The following is a 20101-nucleotide window of genomic DNA, read 5'->3' as shown; positions in this document are numbered from 1 at the left end:
TGCCCCGGAGCCACTGGTTGGGGATCATTGGCATAAAGGGAAACATTTCTGCAGAAGGAGTACATGACTCTAATGTTATAAAAGTGGCTGCATCGGTTTCACTAGGTCTTGTAACTCATAATAACCTATCAGCACGTTCATTTAAAGGTGAACTATCCCTTTAACACAGGCTGAACTACAAGTAGGCTTGACTTTAAACTTTAAAACTATGTTTATAAACAGGGAAGTCAGGCCTACTTCTAGTTCAGCTACTGCTCATTGCTAGCACTGACTGCAAAAAAGCACAGTACCCAGTGCATTGTACCATGTATAGGTGTCTGCTGCCCTTTGCGTGAGGGGGGTAGGTTTGCTGAGTGCAGCTCAGAATCAGGAGGAAGGGGGTCACAGTACATAAATACAGCCCCACACCAAATACAGGGGACATGGTTGTTTCTTAGTAAATTTTCAATTGGTCTTCATTTTTTAATTTCTCTTTTTTATAGTTTTTGATTTATTTCCTTTTCCTATTCTGACTCTGGATCAACAAGCAGTTAGGCAGGTTATATATAGGCATTATGGTTGAATGTGATGGATGTATGTCTTACTATGTACTTGCATTTATGTTCAAAGCAAATGCAAAGTCCTATGGAATTTCTAGCCGAATCCTTGCTGGACTTAATTCCCCTGTATTATAGATATTCAGAAAGGTGGCTACAGTATATAAATTAAGCTGGTCACACAGATGAAGATTTGCTTGTTTGTCAAAGATGCTTATTGGGGGCAGAACAGCCCTATTGGGTTTATTTAATGGTTAAATGATTCCCTTTTCTCTGTAATAATAAAACAGTACCTGTACTTGATCCCAACTAAGATATAATTACCCCTTATTGGGGCAGAACAGTCCTATTGGGTTTATTTAATGGTTAAATGATTCCCTTTTCTCTGTAATAATAAAACAGTACCTGTACTTGATCCCAACTAAGATATAATTACCCCTTATTGGGGGCAGAACAGCCCTATTGGGTTTATTTAATGGTTAAATGATTCCCTTTTCTCTGTAATAATAAAACAGTACCTGTACTTGATCCCAACTAAGATATAATTACCCCTTATTGGGGGCAGAACAGCCCTATTGGGTTTATTTAATGGTTAAATGATTCCCTTTTCTCTGTAATAATAAAACAGTACCTGTACTTGATCCCAACTAAGATATAATTACCCCTTATTGGGGCAGAACAGCCCTATTGGGTTTATTTAATGGTTAAATGATTCCCTTTTCTCTGTAATAATAAAACAGTACCTGTACTTGATCCCAACTAAGATATAATTACCCCTTATTGGGGCAGAACAGCCCTATTGGGTTTATTTAATGGTTAAATGATTCCCTTTTTCCAGGGATAATTTCTAGCAGGGATAGATACTTTATATAAGGGGCCATAGTGCTCATGCTGTTTGGTCAAGCATCACACAAGTAAAGAGACAGTCTTGCTTTCAGCCCTGCACTTACTTTAGACAGCACTATCACTAAATGTCAAGGTGCCTGCTAGTTAGCAACCGACTGCCCAAAGTTATCATGCATCTTGGCCATTAGGGTTTCTGTACTGTGGTCTGGAAAGGAGCAGCTTAGAGGCTAAATACAGACATGATGCTCCTCATGCGTCGAAGTAGACAATTTTGACAGAAATTGAGTGCAACTTGTGTGTATGTATGTATATCTATATTTATAAAGCGCTACTTATGTACGCAGCGCTGTACAGTAGAATAGATTAATACAACAGGGGGTTATTAAAATAATGCGTGTTGGTAAATGAGCCCTATGAAGTTAGAGAATACGGGCCAGCTTACAATAGAGGAAACTGGGGGCTCCCATTTAAGAGGGGGGGAATAAATGGGGGATGTCCAACCTGCAGTCTGTTGTTGTTGTAAATTCTACTGCCTACCCTATATCCTATCATGTGCTCCTGGCCATAGGAACAATGAATACTTTTGTGAAACTGGTCATTTCTAAAACCTGCAGCAATTATGAGGACCAAAATGTAAATGTCAGTAGGTCACGTACCCCTTAAAAAAAAGGATGAGACAGCAGCGTAAAAACCTGGGTTTAAGACTATTTATCTTTCAATAATCCAGCCCTATGGGCTTTTTTGGATTTATGAATAGTAAATGGTCATATTGTATGCAACATTACCAGCAGAAGGAACTGGATGCCAACCTTTCTGCTACACGCAGAGCAGACAGTAGGTGGCGCTGTGTGGCAACATTTGCCCTACATGGAAGCATAGTCGCACATGATCCATCTGACATTCTAGTTGGACGGCGTTCTCTCCGGTGTCACTTTATTATTCAGTGTATGGGCAGAGCTGGGATGCTATGTGCCTGTGTGTTCTGTATCCTTCAATATCTGCAACAAAGAGGAATTTTAATGAAAGTTAGGCAGCTGCTAGCGATTTCCATCCATTCTTTACTATATAGCTGTAATGTTCTATTACCGTTCTACCAGCTGGCATGGGATTACAACTCCCTGTATTGCTAAGGCCTATGGCACATGAGGCATTTTGAGCACCGCTGTAGTGTAGTAGTTTAAACCTAAAAAGCTGTGCAGGCTGTGGGGGTAACATGGTAGATCTAACCCCACATTTACAGAAAAAAGGCTGCAGGACAGACATTCCTCTTAAGGTGGCCATACACGTCGTCTTCTCCCGATATCCCCACCTACGGGTGGGCAATATAGGGCGAATTCAGGCTAATTCGGTCGTTTGGCGCAGTCAGTTCGGGGACCGCATCAACGAGCCAATGTGGTCCCTGATCCGACTTAATTTTTTAACCTGTCCGATTGATATCTGTCCGATTTCAGGCCAGATATCGGTCGGGCAGGTCCATCGTTTGTGCCCCTACAGGGGCTGATAAGCTGCCAAATCGGTCTAAGGGAACAATATCAGCAGCTACTTTACACAGTCAGGACAGACTAATTGCCCCAGAATGTATCAGAGCCATCTAAAACTGAGCCTAAAGGTCCCCATACATGGGCCGATTGTAGCTGCCGATATTGGTCCCTTGGACTGATTTGGCGGCTTATCGGCCCATGTAGGGGCAGAAAAGGGGCCTGCCCGACCGAAATCTGGTCTAAAATTGGGCAGATATCGATCGGCCAGGTTAGAAAATTCAGTTGGATCGGAGACCGCATCGGCTTGTTGATGTAGTCCCTGAACCGTCTGCCCCATTGCCGCCCACATAATTCGATCGTTTGGCCCCAGGGCCCAACGATCGAATTTTTTTTTTTTTTACTTAAACACTCCCCGATATCGCCCACCCGTAGGTGGGGATATCTGGTGAAGATCCGCTCGCTTGGCGACATCACCAAGCGAGCGGATCTGCCCGTGTATCGGGACCTTAACAAACACAGAAGGGATCATCTTTCCACCTAAACCTGGCCCTGCTCCTCTGATACTATTAACTATGTTACTCGTAACTACCTAGCACTAAAGGGGCGGGACTGGGGGGGCCCAGTAAGGACCTGCACCCCCTGGAATCATCCTTCCTGACTGCTCTTTGTCATCCAATCCATGTATGCGCAGGTGTAGACCCATCAAAGTCAGGTTACACCAGTGCATGTTTATTAGCCTTGCTCATTTAGCCGCTGCCTTGGGGTAATTGTTGACTCTTCCCTTCCCTTGCCTAATCACATTAATACCACTGTCATAAAATGTTGCTTTTTCCTCGCTTCATCTCTGTCAGGCATCTAATTAACCATCCCTCAGCCTATCCTTCCTAGGCAGCACCGTACAACTAAATGGACTGAAAATTACAGGGGTCATTTTTGCTGATGCCCCTGGTAAAGTGCCACCTTTACTTTGCATCATGACAGGAGTGCTACTAAACTTCTCCGCTCTGTTGGGTCCCTCTGTGTGCAGGTCCCGAATATGGGTGCAGTCACCCATATTACCAAACACATATGAATAATATCTTTGCCTTTCTACCTGGCACACAAAACTACCCTGGGCACCTAGGAGGCTAGCTTGTTTTGTACACCTAAATAAACCAATCAGAAGCCAGATCTGGGTGACTTTTAGCCAAGCCAATGCTTTATCATACCAAAGAAACAGCATTTGGGCACATATAGAACTTTGTGTTTACACTAAGTAAGGTTGCCACCGAACAAGGACAGGATGATATTGGGGATAGAGCAGTGACATGGAAATTCATGACATTTGTGTTTGTGTCTTATGGAGGCTGGGCCGTGACATCAGAGGAGGTTATTGGCCAGATTATTGTCTGACACACAAACAGACAGTTGTGACCCAAAGAAAAACTGAACTGTTTTGTCAAATCCAAACAGGTGGCAACTCTACATCTAATGGTGGCTATACACGAGCAGATTTAAGATGCCAATTCAAGTCCTTCAGACCAATTCGGCAGCTTATCTGCCCATGTATGGGCCTACCTGACCGGTATCTTACTGTCGATCAGGCAGGCTTTATTCACCCATGGGATCAAGGACCGTATTGGCTTATTGATAAGGTCCTCGCTCTTAAGGTGGCCATACACGGGCTGATTGTAGCTGCTGATATCAGTCCCTTGGACAGATTCTGCAACTTATCGCCCTGTGTAGGGGCAGGAACGAGGGGCCTGTCCGACCGATATCTGGCCTGAAATTGACCAGATATCGATTGGGCAGGTTAAAAGATTTAGTCGGATCGGGGACCGCATCGGCTCGTTGATGCGGTCCCCGAACCCACTACGCCCATTGCTCCCGTTATAATTTGATCGTTTAGCCCCAGGGCAAAACCTTAAGGCTCCTATACCCCTCATTGTATTGCGATCCTTTGGCTCTGGGGCCAATATTGCCTACCTAAGATGGCCATATTGGGGGAAAGATCTGCTTATTTGGCAACCTCACTAAATGAGAGGATCTTATAGTGTATGGCCACCTTAAGTCTAGTAACCATTAGAAACAAGACTGATTAGTTGCTATGGGTTACTGGAGACCAAAGAGATTGCATTTTGCAACTGTTATTACATTACCCCCTACGGTCATATTTTACTAAGAAAATTACCTTGGGTATTAGGGAACCCTGAAGATTATGTGTTAATTTCAACTGTTCTACGCCGCACTGTTTGAATTACACTCCACGCTTGTTTCAGGTCCTGCAATAAACCAGAAAGACCTAATATCCATAAATGTTTACACTCTGTATTGCCTTGCTAAGCATTAACAAACAGACACTGTTCAACAACAGGACATTGACACACAAACAATCCAAGAAGGTGCGTCATGCCTGCGGGTAAAATAACGTATTTACAAAGATAGCTCAGCTCTGATGCCATCGCTTTATAAAGGTAAATATGGACACATGGACTAAATGGTTCCAATTAACCCTGCAGGTAAAGTTTATTTCTCCATCAGTCATGGGATTTAAGCCAGGAACCTACATATTTCTGGACACTCTCCTTAAGGGAGAAGGAAAGGTAAAAACTAAGTAAGCTTTTTCAGAAAGGTCTATGTAAATACAGCCATAAGCACTCACAGAAACACTGCACTGAGTCCTCTATCAAAAGAAACAGGATTTCTTGTCTCTTTGTTTTCCTGTGCCAGAGACACGCAGCTCTCTCCTCTCTCCTTCTCCCCCCTCCCTCAAGAATGCTAAGAACTCCCTCCCCCACCCCCTTAGGAAAATGTGATCTGAGCCAATCAGCAGGAAGCTTCCTCATAGTCTTACACACTGAGCATGTACACCGGTCTTGGTGCAGGAGCGAGGCATTATGGGAATTTTCTTTACAAAGCTCAGCATCTTTTTTGCTGTGAAGCTTCTGATCATCTGAACAGGAGAAATATGGGGAGACTTAAGGGCACTATTGAGAGAACTGAAGGTATTCCTGCAGCTTGGGATTAACTCTTTATTAGCCTTTCCTTCTCCTTTAACCATTAGGCCCGGAGAGTGGCTGGTAAATTCCCTAACCTCTGATTAACTCTCATCTTCATTTATTCTAGGGTTTTCACCTAGCCCTCCCATCACAACCCAGCACCGCTACTGGTCATTGGTTACTGGTCAGCCAATCAAATCCTTCCTTGACGTCACTTCCTTACCTAATCATTGTCCTCTAATAGCTTGAAAACTGAGGCTTGTCCCTAGTTCTTGTTCCTGCTCCAGTCCTGTTCCTGAGTCTATGCTGCCTAATCTTGTCCCTTTGCCAATTCTGTCCTGCTCTTGCCTATTCCTGTCGCTTTGCTCACTCTCTCCTGCTTCTCCTGTTCATGACTGTTCACAATAGCTAGTCCTCGATATTTGTATGTATATATAAGTAGTAATAGAGAATCCAGGGTGCATTAGTGTTCATAGTCATAGGTATTGCTAAAGCAGAGTCTAAAAAAAGGCCTGGGGTAGATGGAGTCACTTGGAGGGGTGTGTGACCCTGGGCAGAAATTCTGAGTGGCCTCAGCACTCATTAGGGTTAGGTTTAGGCAGGAGAGTGTGGATGTTGCAATCGTATAACAGGAGTATTGTTGTGCGTTGGGGTGCTTACACCCCCAAACATCCTGCAGTCCAACTCCATTCATCCACTTGTATAAAGCTAAGGTTTCATGTGGGAGTGGGTGAAGTCTGTCCAGTGAGGGATTGGGGACAGAAATAAAGTCTCCCATCCAGATGGTGGGGTGATGTCCCAGACTGGCTACCAACATTAATATTTCGTTTAGAAGGCTAATATTGAATGGAAAGTAAGTAAACATTAATTATTATAAAACATTGACCAAGCAGTTGACACTTTAGAACTATGGACTGGCCTTTCCGGGCCGTTACTAATTTTCGCACCGTTAGACCTAGGTTTTCCTGCCTAGTATTGCTACCCCTATCGAATGTGTAGAATAATCATCATGATGAAGAGTCCCAACCCATGCCCGCCTCAGGGCCCGGACTTTTTGTCCCACCAAATGCATTTTCTGGAGCAGAATTAAGTCTGCTCTGGTTTTATGTGGTCATTAAGGCCGTGAACATTTCAGGACACTATTTGGATTTGTCCGTGTTTCGCCATGGTTATCCATATACTAATAATAATTGGGCCAGAGACCAACGGACACTTCCCAGGGCACCATCCCCTATACACCTTTGATTGATGTACACATCCCCATAGTGTGGAGGTAAGACATTGAGAGGAGAAGAGCAAAAAAAAATAGTGAAAACCCCTAAGTTTGAGCATAGTCAGTATATTAGTGCCCACTCCTGTATAAATGTATTATTATAGTTTTATTGTACAATACTGCTTTAAGAATAGAATCCTGATGTTGTTGGACTACAGCTCCAAGCATACCTCCACTTTTATTATACATTACATTATTCTGGGATTTGTAGCAACTAAATAAAGTTTGGTTGAGCAGTGCAGTGCAGGAGGGTTTACAACCTCATTAATCTCAATTAAACAGTATCGCTGCTGTGAAGCTTTATCCACAATAGGTTAATCTGACCAACTTGCACCCTGGGAGATCGACTACCAGAGAAGACAAGCCCGCCGGAAATGCAGGAATGAAGCAAGGAGCAACTTCAATGAACATTAGTGATGTAAATGGCTTTAACTGGAGTCCCAACTCTACCCACAACGATAGTTTCCTATAAACACAGGGCTGTGGTAGCTTCTGTTATTAAATTGCTTCCTTTTGGGTTGCTCTGGGACTTCCACGGTGCATGATAATGAACGTCTCTCCCATCTGGTACAATTCTTCTGAGACTCATTATCCGTAGCAAGTTCTGTTGTCATGTAGTCACCTTGGCTCTCTGTATCTCGGCTCACACGCACTCGACCTTTGGATTGGATTCTTGGATTGAGTCTCATTGCCTTGTTCCCTGAATGGCACTTGGCTGGGCTGAAGTTGTTCCATGCTGTTACTGCACTCAACAAACTCAGTCCTTTCAAGAGCTCAAGTGCATGTTGCTATTATGAGAGTCATTTGTAACATTCATAAATACTGATATAAAAGTGCAAATGCAATCGAGGACAACTGAACCCAAAATTGCTGGAGATATCCATACACTGGGCAAAAGAGCAAAAGCAAGAAAGGGTAATGTTAGGCAGCCCCCATTGATTGTATTTGCTTACCTTTTGCCCCTGGCTGGTACTCCTGTTACCGTACCTGCCCGGGGTAGCTGCAAGGGAGCAATCATCTTCCTTCTTCGCAAGGCTTGTGCATGCACAGTTGAGTGAAATGCCGAACATTAACAAGAAAGTCAGCATTTTCACTCTACTGTGAGTGCATTGGCCCTGGGATTCAGAAGAATGAAGAGAGATGGAAGAGGATCGCTCCCTTGGGGGAAAAGGTAAGCGACTACAATCTCTGAGGGGGTGCCTAACATTTGGCACCCCCCAGTGATTTTTACCTTTCCTTCTCCCTTTAAGCCCTAGCAACCAAATAGCCATCTAAATTCCAATACTGAGAGCAGCAGAACAGAAAATGCAAGTAAAGGTGGCCATACACCTTGATGACTAATTGCAAACTGTCCTGGAATACAACTATCTGCACCAGTGATTCTGAACCGAACAGATCTGGCCCTAAAATGTTTGTGGTGGGTTTAAAATAATCTCTTTGGAAAATGGAATATTTTGTTATAATAACCAATAGTAATTAAATTAGGCATAAGGGGAAGGAAAGGCATCAAAGGTAAGGATCCCCTCAGGTTACACAAGATCCCAGAATGTTGCTCCTTTGGCTGAAAACTGCACCAGCCTGTTTTCTCCTACATTAGGAGAGGATTCCCCTTGACAAAGGCTTTCTTCGCTGAAATTTCGGGGTAATTCTTATTTGGCAAGTGTATTCGCTGCTTTGTGATCCTTTTTTTTTACACCTTTGTGCACAATTTTGGTGGTATGTATTTTATGACCATGTTAAATAGTTTTAATATGTATTGTTTAAATGTGGCCATGTAATGTAAGATTTTTTTAATAATACCACTGTGGTGATAATTACTTGTGTGCAAGCCCATTATCTATATAAAATATTAGGGATGCACCGAACCCACTTTTTTGGGTTTGGCGGAACACCTGAAGCCACCCTGATTCAGATTCAGTTCAGCCGGGACCGTGGATTCGGCCGAAACGGAATCCATCAAAAAAAGACTGGATTCGGCCCATCCCTATAAAATATATTGATTTGGTTACCCTATATGGGGGTACATCTGGGTTATTTTGTGCACCGGATTCCCATATTTACATTGTAATATTGGTGATTAGAGTTCCCTCCATTAATCAATATTTTTGTACTACACTAGGAGCACCACACTGCAAACCTCCTCCTGTTCTTGGATCCTATCTGTAGCCCCAGGCCAGGTGCATAAGCCCAGTTATGTAAAAAGCCAGCTTTTTCCTTAAAAGTTACTCTTTTTACTCTACTGCCTATGCACACAGGCACAGGGGTAGCAAAGGATTCTTGGGAGACAGAGGAAGAGGGTGACACGGTGCTCCTAGAGCAGTACCTTTGACTAAAGTTGCAGCGAACAGAAGCATCAGCCTGGGGTTTCAGGTAAGTGATTATACTCACAGTGGGGGTGCCTAACAAAATGACCAGCCAGTATACCTTTCCTTCTCCATTAATTTAGAAATAGTTTGTGTTGTAAAGCCCAAGCCAAAATCTTAATTTTGTTCCTAAGAAAAAGGTAAAGTTATTTTGAATTTGAACTTTAAACATACCTCAAAGCCACCATACAGCCTGCAGGCCACGGTTGCCTCCTACATATACTGGTCCTCGGCCGGTCTCCTCTAGCTCATCACAGAATCCTGAAATAAGGATGTAAAGTCAGACGTCACATTATATAAGCTTGAGAAAGCGCCCGGAGGGGCCCAAAACCAAAACCAAAACCTTCAGTGTGCTACTGGATTTTATTGCTATTGTATATTGATCCCCATACAAGGCGGAGCTCTTCAAGTATTTGCACCTCATACCCTTATGGGTGTACTAACAGTGGGTTGAGCTCCCAAATTATTTGCCAGACGTCACACACACACATATATATATATATATGGACAGAGAGCCGCACACACAAGGACTTGGCAATAAAGTGAAAAATGTATTGAAAAAAATCCAACGTTTCGAGTACTGACTGTACTCTTCCTCAGGGTTTGTCAGTACTCGAAACATTGGATTTTTTTCAATAAATTTTTCACTTTATTGCCAAGTCCTTGTGTGTGCGGCTCTCTGTCCATATATTTCCTCATTTTTAGCCAGCACCCAAGGTGTTTGTATCCTCATAGGGTGTGCTCCACTCTTCCTTGTATATATATATATATATATATACTGTATGTATGTCATGATAATGCATATTTGCAGTGAGTTCACTTTACCCTAAGATTTCTGTACTGTGAATGGACTAAGTCTAAACTTGCATGGGGAATAAGAGAGACACCTGGAAGTATATGTCAACCTACTGTGCATGTAAGTACTCCAAACTGCTGCCCTTTTTAAACAAGAGGGGCACAGTGTCTAATAAATAGACATCATTTTAATGACTTTGCATTTTCTTCACTTTTAAAAGGAGACAGACGGACATGCAAGATAGGAGTAGCCCAAGGAGATGAATGCAGGCACCTACATACTCTTGGGAGAAGCGGTCTTACTGGAGTGTAAAAACCTGCACATGTGGACCTGGGACTAGTGGTAGGCAGATAGGGCAAGGCCTAGAGCACAACAGCAGTACAGGTGGATACCAAAGTGATGATTGGGGGGCAGGCCATTGCCACGGGCGCTCCCACCTTTAAAGGAGAAGGAAAGGTAAAAACTCAGTAAGCTTTATCAGAAAGGTCTATGTAAATACAGCCATAAGCACTCACAGAAACGCTGCACTGAGTCCTCAAAATAAACAGGATTTGTTGTCTCTTTGTTTTCCTGTGCCAGAGACACGCAGCTCTCTCCTGCTCCCCGCCTTAGGAATGTGGTTCTAAGCCAATCAGCAGGAAGCTGACTCATAGGGGCAGATTTATCAAAATGTGAGTCCAGAGCTTAATACATAAAAACTCACCCACATTCTATTCATTCCTAGTGGATTTTTAGAAGCTGATTTATTAATGGGGGAAATTTACAACTCACCATTTGATAAATACCCATCTAAAAATCCCATAGGAATGAATAGAACTTGGGTGAGTATTTATGTATTAAGTGCTAAACCCACATCTTGATAAATCTGCCCCATAGTCTTACTAACTGAGCATGTACAGGGGTCTGGGTCTCGGTGAAGGAGTGAGGCATTATGGGAACTTTCTTTACACATCTCAGTGTTTTTTCTTCCTGTTTGGTTTCTGATCATCTGAACAGGTGACATATGGGGTGGGGGTGCCAAAATGTTAGGCACCCCCAAGTGACTTTAATCGCCTACCTTTTACCCCGGGCTGGTGCCCCTGTACAGAGAGAACAGCACCAGCCCGGGGTAGCAGCGATCGCTTCCTCCTTCCTGTATTGCCGCGCGTGCATGCGCAGTAGAGTGCCTAACATTTTGGCACCCCCAAGTGACTTTGCCTTTCCTTGTCCTTTAAGGGCACTATTGAGAGAACTGAAGGTATGCCTGCAGCTTGGGATTAACTCTTTATTAGCCTTTCCTTCTCCTTTAAGCCTGGCACTGGGACAGGGGTGCTCTTTTAGCACCTTACACCTCACTGTGTAAACAAGCCCTAGGGGCTGATTTATTAATCGACGAATCCGAATCCGAATTTTGCATAGCCATTACAAATTTCGTGAATTGTCACGACTTTTTCATAGCCATTATGACTTGCGCGAATTGTCACGACTTTTTCATAGCCATTACAAATTTCGTGCTTTGTCGCGACTTTTTCATAGCCATTATGACTTGCGCGAATTGTCACAACTTTTTCATAGCCATTACAAATTTTGTGCTTTGTCGCGACTTTTTCATAGCCATTATGACTTGCGCGAATTGTCACGACTTTTTCATAGCCATTACAAATTTCGTGCTTTGTCGCGACTTTTTCATTGCCATTATGGCTTGCGCGAATTGTTGCGACTTTTTCATAGCCATTATGACTTGCGCGAATTGTCACGACTTTTTCATAGCCATTATGACTTGCGCGAATTGTCATGACTTTTTCATAGCCATTATGACTTGCGCGAATTGTCATGACTTTTTCATAGCCATTATGACTTGCGCGAATTGTTGCGACTTTTTCATAGCCATTATGACTTGCGCGAATTGTTGCGACTTTTTCATAGCCATTACAAATTTCCTGTTACTCAGTACATGTTTCACGTATGTGCTATTATAAAGCACTGAGGAATACGTTGCGCTATATAAATAATATTAATAAACACTACATATCCCAGCACTCCTGGGAAACCACAAGAGGGGGCAGTAGCACAGCTAGGCACCCCCCCCCCATGACCTACATCTTTGTGTTTACATTTGCAAACGCCTGCCCTGTTCCGAACACTTCCTGTTTCGGTGAGGAAGAGTCTAGGGGTCCTATGGCAACCAGAGACGCTTTAGCGGAAGTGGAGAAATCTGGCCGCCCATTGGCCGCTTGAAGACCATGTGATGCACTTTGACCTTGGCCTCCCAAAACAAACTGAGAGGAGAGGCTTGGCGGAACTACACTTCCCAGAGGGCAGCGCGGCGGGGCGGAGCCTAGCGGACAGTTGACTCAGCCATAGGCTGCGTGTTCCTCTTGTGATAGGCGTCATGGTGACGATTCCAGGCAACCCGGGGACTGGAGAATAAGGCGGACCGGGCCGGGAGGTGAGAGCAGAGCGCAGAGCGGTTGGGTACGAGGAAAGGGGAAAGGTGAGGAGCTGGTGCCGGGTCTGTGTGTGTGTGACTTTTCCCTCTCTGTGGCGGGGTTACCCCTGTGCCAGATGTTAGCCTTCCCTTGGCACCTCTTCTGTCACTGAGAGCCTCATCCATTCACCTTTCCAGTCAGTCTGATCAATTCTCCCTTTCCCTTCTACACCTGTCAGTCCGCTCCACTTACTTTTCCTTAATATTCTTTACTAACAGTCTCCTCCACTTGCCCCTTCCTGTCACTCTGCCCCACTTGCCCCTTCCTGTCACTCTGCCCCACTTGCCCCTTCCTGTCACTCTGCCCCACTTGCCCCTTCCTGTCACTCTGCCCCACTTGCCCCTTCCTGTCACTCTGCCCCACTTGCCCCTTCCTGTCACTCTGCCCCACTTGCCCCTTCCTGTCACTCTGCCCCACTTGCCCCTTCCTGTCACTCTGCCCCACTTGCCCCTTCCTGTCACTCTGCCCCACTTGCCCCTTCCTGTCACTCTGCCCCACTTGCCCCTTCCTGTCACTCTGCCCCACTTGCCCCTTCCTGTCACTCTCCTCCACTTGCCCCTTCCTGTCACTCTCCCCCACTTGCCCCTTCCTGTCACTCTGCCCCACTTGCCCCTTCCTGTCACTCTGCCCCACTTGCCCCTTCCTGTCACTCTGCCCCACTTGCCCCTTCCTGTCACTCTGCCCCACTTGCCCCTTCCTGTCACTCTGCCCCACTTGCCCCTTCCTGTCACTCTGCCCCACTTGCCCCTTCCTGTCACTCTGCCCCACTTGCCCCTTCCTGTCACTCTGCCCCACTTGCCCCTTCCTGTCACTCTGCCCCACTTGCCCCTTCCTGTCACTCTGCCCCACTTGCCCCTTCCTGTCACTCTGCCCCACTTGCCCCTTCCTGTCACTCTGCCCCACTTGCCCCTTCCTGTCACTCTGCCCCACTTGCCCCTTCCTGTCACTCTGCCGCAATTGCCCCTTCCTGTCACTCTCCTCCACTTGCCCCTTCCTGTCACTCTGCTCCACTTGCCCCTTCCTTTCTCTGTGCTCCACTTGCCCCTTCCTTTCTCTGTGCTCCACTTGCCTCTTCCAGTCGCTCTGCACCACCACTTACCTTCCCCAGACAGTGCTGTCAGTCTGCTCCACTTACATTCAACTTATTGGGATGCTTCCTTACACCTCTCCCCTTCTCTATGGGCCAGTCTTCTCCACAGTTCCTTGTGCCATCATTCAGCCCCTACAGTCAGTCCACTGCCCCCTCTGTGCGCTAGAAGAGTCACAAGAACCGCCCCCCCCCCAGTGTCCCCTCCTGAGTTACAAACTAGCCATGAAATATGAAAATAAATCTCTGGTGGGATATTGGAGCCCACCCTTCCTGCCCCCTGCGCTGCATCCTGCCCCCTGCGCTGCATCCTGCCCCCTTTGCACTCTTTCCTACAAAACTTGAGCCTCATCTTTTTCTGTTTGTCCATCATGGCACACCTGCCCTTTATCTATTCTGCACCTGGCTCTGACATCTGTTCCTCCCCAGCACACAATATGGCTCTCCTGTTTGTACCTGCCTCCCCTGCCAGAGCAGCCGGACAGACATGCTATACTGGGACATTCAGACTCCCTATGACTGATTGAAAGCCCATGGCATGATGGGTAGTACAGTACCAATATTCCCCAGTCTGTCTATACATTTACTTCCGCTTGATATTTTCTAACTATGAGTGCAACTCATGATGCACCCAGTACTTCCCCAGGGATGTTTAATCTTTGTTGTATCTGTAGTTCTGTTGCACACCTACTCACCCCTCCATAAAGGCGAAGACACATGGAGCTACTTAGTAGCGCCAGAAAATCCCCTGCCATAGACAATACTGAGAATTGCCTCTGCTACAACAACACGTATACACAATTATCAGTACATGACCAGCATTTGTAACTGCTACTAGTAGCTCTGTGTTTCTTTACCCTTACGGGTGAAGGCACATGGAGCTACAGGTAGCAGATACTTGTCACGGCTACAGAAATAGACAATCATTTACTAATAATTGTCTTTACGTGTGTTTTAGCAGAGGCAATTCTCTGTATTGTCTATGGCAGGGGATTTTCTGGGTTTTAGTAGCCGTGACAAGTAGCTGCTACTAAGTAGCTCCGTGTGTCCTCACCCTAAAGGACTCCCCCAGGCTGCTCTATAATTCATGTAGACACCTGCTGAGCCTTATCTTTCAGATCTAACCTGTAGCTCATGTTAAACCAGCACAGCAGCATTATCTTTCAGGTCTAACCAGTAGCACATTAAAGGGGAACTCCACCCAAAAATATACATTTCCAGAGGTTTTAAAATTGTTTGTAACTCCTGTTGGAAGCAGCAGCAGCAAGTATCCGTCTAGCCGTATATATTTTCCTGCACTGCTGGTTCTAACTCCTGAAACGATGTAGCATAGCATTTCTCACTATGTTGATGCTGGTTCTACAGCAAGATTGTGCCTGATACTCACACCGCTTTCAACGTGTTTATCTTTTTTTGTGTTTTTTGGCAGCAATACAATGTTCTGCCTGTTCTCACCGTTGAACTTTGGTTAGGGAAAAGGCAAATCTGCAGAGATACCGGTACCAGGGCCCAATTAGGACTTGGCTGCTCTGTCCAATAGGGACGTTTGTGTTGTTAAATTGAGTCACGGGTTATTAAACAGTGATGCAGGATATTATTGCCTAATCTTGCTAAATATGCTGTAACTTTCACCTGCTGTACACACGTGTTTTATGTATTGCATTGCGTAATGGTCTGACCCAGTGTTTCCCAAACTGTGGGCCTTGGCCTGCCTGTGGGGTCTTGGAGCAGTAGCGGGAGGGGGGCTCAGCTTGAAGGACAGGTTGGGTGAGAATTGGTTAGAATGGGCATTTACTCACCTAGATACACTAAGGGGGAGATTTACTAATTCAGGAACGGTCTGAAGGAGTCCGAATGCGTTTTTTTCGTAATGATCGGTATTTTTGCGATTTTTTTTTTTTTGCAACTTTTTCGTATGTGTCGTGATTTTTTCGTCGCCGTCGCAAAAAAATCGGACTGGTTTACTATCACTCAATACGAAAAAATCTCGACGGCGACGAGTTAGTCGCGCAAAATACGATAAAGTCGCGACGACGGTGAAAAAAATCGCAACGGCGACAAAATTTTCATTTCCAATACGATTTTTTCCCTTTCGGGATAGTACATCTGCCCCTAGGGGTGAAGACACACTGGGCTACTAGTAGCAGCTACTTTTTCAAGGCTACTAAACTCCAGAAAATCCCCTGCCATAGACAGTACTGAGAATTGCCTCTGCTAAACACACGTAGGGGCAGTTATCAGTAAATGGTCAGCATTTGTAGCTGCTACTAGTAGCTCTGTGTTTCTTTACCCTTAAGGGTGAAGACACATGGAGCTACTAGTAGCAGCTACTTGTCACGCTACAGAAATAGACAATGCTCATCATTTACTGATAATTGTCTTTACGTGTGTTTTACGTGTGTCTATTTTAGTAGCTGCGACTAGTAGCTCCGTGTGTCCTCACCCTAAAGTCTAGCCTTCTACTCAGATGGTTGTGACTTTGGGAACAATGTAGCAGAATTTAATTGACCAGGGGTCAGATTCTAGGCCTGATTTGACCCTCACCTAACAGAACCAGACCTAGTAGTATTGGTGCCTAGGGTTATACTAAGTGGCCCGGCACCCATCACCCATGTCAGGTGTTCCGCACAGCACAGGCTCCCCCCCCACCCTGCTGTGTACCCTACCTTGTCACCAAACGAGTGGTCTAAATAACATTTTAATGTTATCAGCATCAGTAAATCTCCCAGGTTAAAGGGGATGCTTATCCAGTGATCACTTCCGGTATCGGAGGTTAATAGCAGCTGGGTTGTGTTTCTTTAAAGGACAAGTCAATCCCAAAAAAAATTTTTTGCCTAATAAAAGAAAACTTAATTCAGTTAAGCAACTTTGCAATATACATTCATTACATATTTGTATATATAACTGTTAATACAAGCAGTGTCTATCTGTCTATTCTATTCCCTGCCCCGGTGGCTCTGGGGGTTTGAAACAATGTAACCCAAGCCAGCAGATTTGACAGACCCGTCTCGCTAGAGGAGCCTGGCAACATTGTTTAAAAAGTAACAACCAGGAGTTCAGCAAATGCTGCTTTCTATAGCAATTACATTTACAAATAACTTTTGAAGCACTTATCATTTTTAATAAATTGATATTGGAAAGTTGCGTAGAATTATGTTTACTTTTTTAATTATTTTGTCCTTTTAATTAGGCTGCCTACATTTTCCATGGAGCTGTTGTAAGCGCTGCTCCTTATCTCCATGCAAGACCTTGACATTAATATCTTGGTGAGGATTTACAGGATTATAAGATGCGCTCAAGCCAATTAAACATTATAAGCTGGCAAAGCGGCTATTGCATCTGAAGTATGTGCATGTATTGGGGGACGTTACACGCCAGTGTTGTGCTTCTCTATCTGGGCTCTTCTGTAGTAAAGGTGGCTATACACGGGCCGATTGTAGCTGCCGATATGGGTCCCTTAGACCGACTCGTTAGCTTATCTGCCCGTGTAGGGGAACTACCGACGGGCCTGCCCGATCGACATCTGGCCTGAAATCGGGCAGATATCGATCGGGCGGGTTGAAAAATTTAGTCGGATCGGGGACCGCATCGGCTCGTTATTGTGGTCTCCAAACCAACTGCCCTTGCCCGTTTTCCTAATTTCAAACGACCGAATTTGCCCAATATCACCCACCCGTAAGTGGGGATATTAGGAGAAGATCCGCTCGGTTGGCGACCTCGCTAAGAGAGCGGATCTCGGCGTGTATGGGCATCTTAATCCGCTGCTGCCTGGCTCTGTGTGCCCGACAGTGCTATGGGGGTGATGTAGTATAGTGAGCAAAGTATGCCTTAGTTACCCACTGCAACCAACCAGATGCTTCCTTAGTAACGGTATCAGTAACAGTGTTGCTTTGGGCTCCAGTACTACTTGGCCCAGCTGTTGCCCCCCCCGGCCCTGCACCAATGATGCTGTATGTAAATCTGAAAAGCACCAGGCATTTACCAAGGTGGGGTTCACTTTAAAGGAGTTTTCAGCTTTGAATTAACTATTTTATAGTATTTTGTAGAGAGTGATTTCCTGAGACAGATTGCAATTGGTTTTCAATGCGGCTGTTGAATTATTTAATTTTTTTTTTGTTCTGCAGCTCCCAAGTTTGGAATTTTAGCAGCTATCGGGTTGATAGGGTCCAGTTTAACCTTAGCAACCAGTCAGTGGTTTGAACAAGAGACAGGAATATGAATAGAGGAGGGCTTAAATAAAAAGATAAGTACCTTAATAAAAAGTAATAAATGCAGCCTCACAGAGCAATAGTTTTTTGGCTGCCAGGGATAGTGACCAGGGTCGGACTGGGCCGTCGGGACACTGGTAAAAATCCCGGTGGCCCAAATGCAGCCTCACAGAGCAATAGTTTTTTGGCTGCTGGGGTTAGTGACCAGGGTCGGACTCAGCCGTCGAGACACTGGGAAAAATCCCGGTGGGCCCCGGTGGCCCAAATGCAGCCTCACAGAGCAATAGGAATATGAATAGAGGAGGGCTTAAATAAAAAGATGATATGTAATAAAAAGTAAAACAAATGCAGCCTCACAGAGCAATAGTTTTTTGGCTGCCGGGGTTAGTGACCAGGGTCGGACTGGGCCACCGGGAAAAATCCGAGTGGGCCCCGGCGGCCAAGACCTGACCTGTGCCGGCGCTCCCCCTGCTCAATCGTTCCTCCCTTGACGTGTTAAATTTACAAGTGCTCATTAGAGGATGTCGAGTGGAGTCCCCTGTGGGGGGGGGGGGTTAGGAGACGCGGGCATCGGGGGCCCTGCACCCCCCAGACCGACCCTGTTAGTGACCCCCCTATTTGAAAGCCAGAAAGAGGCAGAAGAGGAAGGCAAATTATTAAAAACTATATAACATAAAAAAATTAAGACCAATTGAAAAGTTGCTAAGAAAAGGCCATTCTGCGACACCTGAAGGGGGTGAGCTGCCCTCTTACTATGGCATTTTCTTTAGCAGAAAAGCACCATCTGTTTTGGGCCATATGGATATGTCGGAGCCCACAATTATCTACATCCTGCAATTATTACTGGTAATTATTATTACTAAAAATTGAGAGTTAATTGCGAATTCATTCCAAAATAAACACTACTAATGCAAAAGAAATGTGCCATCTTTAAAGGGGAAGTAGCTTATTCTCATTACTCTTGGTTCTGTATGTATCTGTTAATTTGCTCGTACCCAGTGCTGTTATAAACCCGTTGGCCCTCTCCGCTCTCTAGCAAAGTAAAATACTTGTCTGCAGACTAGAATTTGAGTAAATTGCAAATGGCATCCTAGCCCTAAGGGACAGCTCTAGGCATAGGGAGTACCTGTCTGAGAGCCTGAGCCTTTGTTTAGCCTTAAAGGGGACCTGTCACCCTTAGAAATAATTCCAAATCCTTTTCTATCATGTTAGTTGAACAAAATAAACTTTACTTACTCTATTTAAATTATTTATTTATTTTTTTCCCTTCAGTCTTGGTGTTTACAGTCACAGCCAGCCGCCATTTTGTGTGCAAAGTTATTAAGGGAAGCTTTGTATCACCCTAAAATCTTAAGCATTTGTCATCTGGGTGTTATCTAGGAAGGGCTGAATGGAAAGTTAAAGTAATTGTAATTAAAAATCTGAGCTGTCAATCATATATAGCCTGCCCCGCCTCTATGCCGCAGGCATAGAGGCGGGGCAGGCAATATATGATTGACCGCTCAGATTTTTAAATACAGGTATGGATGAATTAATTTCTGGTGTCAGTATCTCTTTAAGAGAAAGGTGGCCAGAAATGGGCTGATCAAGCAGCCAAGTTGGCCGCTTACATATATACATATGCCTGACTGACAAGTATCCCTGGATTCCTGCATTCAGTGCAATCCTACGGGTGTTTATTAGGCAACATTAGGTGCTTGCAATAATCTCACCCCCCCTTTTTTTAGAATTAAGCAATGTTTTTACTGCGGGTGCCCCCGCCCTGCAACAAGGCGTGCATCGGGTTACTCCCAACAAAAGTGGTTTAGGCAGAAAATCAAGTCGGACAAAATATCTTTCTTTATAAGCAACTACATTTGTACCCGTTTAGACATATTCCCCTTAGTCTTGGTACTGGGGCATATATCAACCCTCTTGGAGCTCTAGGGAGAAGGCACGGGGGTCAAAATTGGAGTGGGGTGCAGCTACACGGGGCTAAGGGCATTTGACTGCATAACTTGCCGGACTTCTATAGACAAATGCTGCTGATGGCCATTAGAGTGAAGACACATGGAGCTACTAGTAG

At 44.9% G+C, this 20101-nt stretch overlaps 1 protein-coding gene and 1 long non-coding RNA gene across 3 annotated transcripts in view; one reads left to right on the top strand and one right to left on the bottom strand.

Annotated features, from left to right (window-relative positions):
* Positions 1-2065: 2065 nt before the first annotated feature.
* LOC101731549 lies at positions 2066-12536 on the bottom strand. Its single transcript, XR_208422.4, has 4 exons — positions 12353-12536; positions 9652-9738; positions 5034-5124; positions 2066-2380 (listed from the first exon to the last, which is right to left on the bottom strand). It is a non-coding gene; the product is annotated as an uncharacterized LOC101731549 (long non-coding RNA).
* Positions 12537-12568: 32 nt separating this feature from the next.
* The window catches only part of adipor2 (adiponectin receptor 2), a 59912-nt gene continuing 52379 nt past the window's right edge, over positions 12569-20101 (top strand). The window contains exon 1 of one of the 2 annotated variants that reach the window (XM_031898612.1): positions 12569-12701. The gene's annotated coding sequence lies outside the window, so the exon portion shown is untranslated. Of the gene's footprint in view, positions 12747-20101 lie in introns of both variants that reach the window. The other variant, XM_031898611.1, reaches the window with a different exon arrangement.

This window comes from Xenopus tropicalis, chromosome 3 (genome assembly GCF_000004195.4).
Source record: "Xenopus tropicalis strain Nigerian chromosome 3, UCB_Xtro_10.0, whole genome shotgun sequence".
NCBI lineage: Eukaryota > Metazoa > Chordata > Amphibia > Anura > Pipidae > Xenopus > Xenopus tropicalis.
The sequence above is the reverse complement of the archived record's forward strand: the minus strand, read 5'-3'. Positions and strand labels throughout refer to the sequence as shown.